The sequence below is a fragment of the Octopus bimaculoides genome, chromosome 29, assembly GCF_001194135.2.
Source record: "Octopus bimaculoides isolate UCB-OBI-ISO-001 chromosome 29, ASM119413v2, whole genome shotgun sequence".
Lineage (NCBI taxonomy): Eukaryota > Metazoa > Mollusca > Cephalopoda > Octopoda > Octopodidae > Octopus > Octopus bimaculoides.
The window spans coordinates 10,778,044-10,784,189 of NC_069009.1; the positions used below are offsets into that span (position 1 = coordinate 10,778,044).

Below are 6,146 nucleotides of genomic sequence, written 5' to 3' on the forward strand. Positions count from 1 at the left end.
TCCTCCTCCTCCTTCTTCTTCTTCTTCTTCTTCTTCTTCTTCTTCTTCTTCTTCTTCTTCTTTTTCTTCTCTCTCCTTTGCTGTGCTTTTCTCTCTCTGATTTTTATTACTTCTTAATATTTTCATATTTCTGTATCAATTGCTAGTTTCCCTATTCACTTAATACCTCTAACATTTAAACCACTTCCAATGCCACCAGCTTCATTATCGATGTCTTCATCCTTGTTGCCATCACTCATCATTCCCATCTTCATCGTAATTTTCTTCAATCATCAATATTATCAAGTTCTTCATCGTCTTCTTCATTATCAACATTATTCATTACCACAAGGTATCGCGATCAGATGTTCAATCTTCAATATAATCATCATCATCATCAACACCAAGAGAAATATCACAACCAACATCATCATACTCCTTACCATATTTGTTTTCACTATAAACATGTAAATTACACTCATTATTAGAATAATCATCATTAACAATATCCCCCCCCCCATCTTCAGCCTCATAACATCTTCGTCATCAATACTACCGCCATTTTCCCTTCTTTTCTATCTCACTTTCGTATTCATCACATCTTCCCAACATTATGACCACCAACATTATCAAGCTCACCATGATAGTACACTTTACTCCTTACTCTTTTACTTGTTTCAGGATTTTGACTGTGGCCATGCTGCAGCACCGCCTTTAGTCGAGCAAATCGACCCCAGGATTTATTCTTTAGAAGCCTAGTACTTATTCCATCAGTCTGTTTTCCCGAACCGCTAAGTTACGGGGACATAAACACACCAGCATCTCTTGTCAAGAGATGTTGGGGCAAACACAGACACAGAAACACATACATATATATATATACATATATACGACGGGCTTCTTTCAGTTGCCGTCTACCACATCCACTCACAAGGCTTTCGTCGGCCCGAGGCTATAGTAGAAGACACTTGCCCAAGATGGCACGCAGTGGGACTGAACCCGGACCGTGTAGTTAGTAAGCAAGCTATTTACCACACAGCCACTAAGAGATAAAAAGTCTACTTTTTATCCCTTTCATCATCAAATTGTTTAGCCATTATATTTTACATTGAAAATTGTGTTCCATAAAATTTCATATTAACTCAGTTTTACGTTTCAGGACTTTGTACAGCAATAATATCACGGAAATCAATGCAGGATCCTTCCAGTATCTGTACAGTTTAACAAACTTGTAAGTTGAATCTGTCTTCTTTTATTTCATGAACAATATATTTCAAAATCTATAATGTTCCCATCCTTTATTTTATGCCTCCCATGCACGTGTCTTTCGAATGGTGTTTTACTATTTCAGGATACCTGCGAAGGTGAGTGTTGGCCCAATTTTGAGATTTGAGACATATGAGAGTGTCATACATAAGGGAAAACATTTAGTGCATGCATGTGTATGTCTCTGGTATATGGGTGAATGCATGCGAGTGTATTAACATGTGTGTGTAATTCGGTCTATGTATCATGTATGGTGTGTATCTCTAGATCGACGCTAAATAACATCCTGAATGACACTTGCAGTTGTGTATATAGAACTACATCATTCCTGCGCTAATTCTTTTAATATATTGTGTACTTGTTCATGTCATTTTTATTATTATTATTGTTGTTGTTGTCGTTGTCATTGTTCTTCTATTCCTTCTTCCCCCTCCTCCCCGACATCATAATTATCGACGTCTTTGTCATCATCATGATCACCATCGTCTTTCGCATCATCGTTATCTGTACCGATCATCAGCAACCTCAACTTCATCATCATCATCATCTTCATCATCATTCATTACCAGTGTGAACCACTTTATAAGTTGAATCAGTCTTCCTAATAGTATTTCATTGACGATAGATCTCTAAGTATTTAATTTCTTCTCATATTTCATTGTAAGCTCCCTCACCCCTCTTTACATAAAGTATCACTCTCTCTCTCTCTCTCAAGGTGTGTACTATTGTATGTGAAAGTCTGTGAATATGAGTGTGAGATCATTTCTGACGGTTGGTACATATGAGTGTAATACCTGGCGGGAAACATTTAGTGCTAACCTGTGTTTATATGTAAATGTCTGTCTCTGTGAATGGATGAGTGAATGCGAATGAATCAGAATGAATCAGAATTCAGTCTGTATATCATGTACGTTGTTCACCGCTAGATTAACGCTTATAGAGGTTTATTTAAAACTACGTAATCTATATTCTAATTTTGATACACATTGATGTGTTTTTTTTAATTTTTCTACAATTTTCGTCTTCCTTTTCTCCTTCTTCGCCTATTTTCTTCTTTTCCTTCGTCTTATTTTGTTCTCCTTTGCTGTGCTTTTCACTCTCTGATTTTCATGATTTCTTAATATTCATATTCCTGTACCAGTTGCTAGCTTCCCTATTCACTTAATACCTCTAACATTTAAATCACCTCCAATGCCGCCAACATTTTTATCGATGTCTACGTCCTTGTTGTCATCATTCTCATCATTCTCGTCTCCATTGGAATATTCATCAATCATCAACATCGTCAAGTTCTTCGCCGTCCCCTTCATTACCAACATCATTCATTACCATAAAGCACCGCGTTCAATTGCTTAATCTTCAACATCATCATCATTATCAAAACCAAGAGACATATCATCCCCCAACATTATCATCCTCAGTATAATGTTCTTTATCACTGTAAGCATGTAAATCTTCATCATTATCAGAGTAATCAACATAAACAATATCAGCTCCATCGTCAGCATTATAACATTATCGTCATCAACATTACTGCTATTTTTCTTCTCTTCTACCTCAGCATCATATTCATCACATCTTCCCAACATTATCGTTTACACCGTCATGACGTTCACCACGATCATAGCCTACTTTCCATCTCTCCCATCATCTAATTGTTTAGCCATTATATTTAATATTCTCTCAAATTTGTTGCATAAAATGTCTTCTTTTCCCAATTTTACCTTACAGGATTTTGTGGGGAAATAATATCCAAGAAATCAAAGTAGGAACCTTTCAAAATTTGTCAAGTTTAACAACACTGTAAGTTGAATCACTGTTCTGTTATAGTCTTTCATTGACGACATATTTCTAAATCTGAAATATCTTCCCATATTTCATTTAATACTCCCTCACGCGTCTTTACAAAGAATTGTTATAATTTGTGAATGTGTGTGAAAATGAATGTTGGCCTACTTCTGAATGTTGGTGTATATCAGAATGGGAGAAACATTTACAGAATTCAGGTGTATGTCAATGTGTGAAGATGAATGTAAGCGAATGTATTAATGTGTATGTGTAACACGGCATGCCTATCATGTACAGTACTTACTTCTAGCTCAAAACCAAATAACATCTTAGAATATTCATTGTATTTGTAATAGAACTTGGACATGCATACATTAATTTTTAAATATGATCTTTACTTCTTTTTTCCTTGCTGTTGTTGCACCTATTTGTTTTCTTCTTATTATTTACTTCTTCTTCTTCTTCTTCTTCTTCTTCTTCTTCTTCTTTTTGTTGCCCTTTTTGTTTTCCTTCTTCCCTTCTTGTTTCTCCATTTTCTTCGTCACTTGCTTCTTCATCTTTTCTTCTTCTTCCTCTTCTTCTTTTCATCTTCTTTAACTTCTTTTTTCCTGTGCCATTTACTTTCTGTTTTAAAGATTTCTTCAGACATTCTTTCTGCATATTTCACCATTGTCTCTATTCTCCTAATAATTCTAATATTAGATTGTCAAGAAAAGTCTTGCGGTCTCTAACCCTTAAATTCAGATACACGTTTCTCGGCTCAAACAAAATGTTATTAATCAACATAAAAACCATCATCAGAATCAACATACTTTTTCCAACACAAAACAAGTTTATTTATGCCATTAGCGTACAAATCCTGCGTTCCGGTGGTGATGAAGTCATTGAAGGCGTGTTTGGCATCGTCTTGATTTTTGAAGCATTTCTCACGCACGAAGTTGTCGAGATGCTTGAAAAGTGGCAGTCAGTAGGCGAGAGGTCTGGTGAGTATGGCGGATGGGGTAGGGTTTTGCAGCCTAATTCGTTCAACTTCGACGTGCGGCCGAGTGTTGTCGTGGAGAAGAATTGGTAATTTTCTATTGACTGTTGTTGTTGGAGTTTCTTATGCATTTGATCCATTTGCTGACAGTACTTCACCATAATAGTTTTGCCTTGATCCAAAAGTGTGATGGATGAGACCAACGCAGACTACTAAACATTCGCCATGACCTTCTTTTTGTGCAACTTTGGCTTCGAGAAGTGCCGTGGAGCTTCGTCGGCGTCCAACCACTGAGCTGAGTGTCGCCGGTTGTCGTAAAGAATCCATTTTTCATCGGAAGTGGCTATCCGGTCGAGTAATGGGTCATTCTCGTTGCGTAAAAGAAGAGAAGACGACCCTTTAAAACAGTGTTTTTGTTGTTTGGTCTTTCAATTCTTGTGGAACCCATTTCTCAAGTATTTTTGTTTTTCCAATTCCTTTCAAGTGGTTGGAAATTGTCGTATACGTTACGTCTAATTCAGAAACAAGCCCTCGAACAGTTGTGCGTTGATTGGCTTCGAATAAGGCTCTTAGTTGATCGTTGTCAACATCCGATGGTCGACCACTACGCTTATCGTCTTCAAGACTCTCGTCACCGTTACGAAATTTCTTGAACCACCATTGTGCTATACGTTCATTGGTGGTTCCTGGGCCAAATGCATCGTTGATATCGCGAACTGCTTCAGCAGCTTTTCGGCCTTGTTTAAACTAGAATAAGAAAATTGTGCGTATTTACTTATTGTCCATGTTGTATTCAAAGTTCCGGAAAAAAATGGATTAGTGATTCAAATCGAAAAAGTAAAGAGTAACACGAGATTAGATAGAGCGAAAACGGGCTTTAAAATTATATATAAATTCAAAGTAATTTATCGACAATCAATTTGAAAATACATCATTTCAAGCCAAAATTTAAAATTCCGCAAGAACTTCTCTTGACAACATAATATTTAAAGCACCTCCATTGCCGCCTTCATCATTATTGACGTCTTCATCCTTGTTATCATCATCGTCATCATTCTCGACTTTACTGTTATCTTCCTCATCAACATCGTGAAATTCCACATCGTTTTCCTCATCATTAACATCATTAATTACCATAAAATACCAATGCCAAATTTTCAAAACTATCATCATCATCACCACCATTAACATCCTCACCAACATCATCATAGTCAGTATCATATTCAGCATCAACATAGACATGCTAATCCCCATCATTAACAAAATAATCAACATTAACCATATCAGCCCCATGATCAGCATCATAATATCTTCATTATCAACACTATCAGCATATTATCTTCCCCTCCGCCTCGTCAACATGTTCATCATTACAACCACAATGTCTGCTATCACCATAATCCTCCCCCTCCTCATCATTATTTATTATTATTATCATCATCATCATCATCATCATCATCATCATCAAGTTCTTCATCGTGATTTATTTTCCATATTTTCCTCCAGCTATTTGTTTAGTCATAATATAAAAATCATGTCGCAAATGTATCTTCCATACAATTTCTTCTGCGCAAAATTTTATTTTACAGAGATTTGGATCGAAATGGTATTAAGGAAGTTAAATCAGGAACCTTCCAAAATCTTTCTAGCCTAAGAACTCTGTAAGTTGAAACATTCTTGTTTATAGTATTTCTTTCACAATATATTTCTATCCTGGAACGTCTTCCCATGCTTCATTTTAAGCTCCCTCACCCCACATTCCCTCCATTATCTGCCTCTGTGCAAGGTTGAAAGGGATGAAGCAGATGCTTCCCTGTTGGTTCAAGCTCTCATCGGGAAAGTGAAGGTGGAGAGAGAATTTTGCCCTCCCCCCGCAATTTTGTTAAAAAGTTTGTGAGTGTCTCAAGAATGCCCCGAGTGAATGGGCCTACACTAAGCGTGCGGCTGTAGAAGAAGGGGAAAGGGCACTTACTCTGATGGTCAGGGCTGCTGTGGACTTGTGGGGTTTTCATGGCAGCTCTAGGAGGTCACGTTTTTTTGGCAAATTTTGTTGTTTTATTCGATTACTGTTGTCGTTTTTCATTGCTTACTCGAGTTTCGGTAACCAAACATTGAATTTGTCCTGTGTTATCAA

The 6,146-nt window shown here is 36.9% G+C and overlaps 1 protein-coding gene across 1 annotated transcript in view; it reads left to right on the forward strand.

Moving 5' to 3' along the window:
- Nucleotides 1-6,146, forward strand: part of LOC106869292 (toll-like receptor 3) — a 353,412-nt gene that overhangs the window by 25,234 nt on the left and 322,032 nt on the right. Inside the window, exons 9-11 of the mRNA XM_052978036.1 lie at nucleotides 1,139-1,210; nucleotides 2,977-3,048; nucleotides 5,602-5,673. The gene's annotated coding sequence lies outside the window, so the exon portion shown is untranslated. The remainder of the gene's footprint in view (nucleotides 1-1,138; nucleotides 1,211-2,976; nucleotides 3,049-5,601; nucleotides 5,674-6,146) is intronic.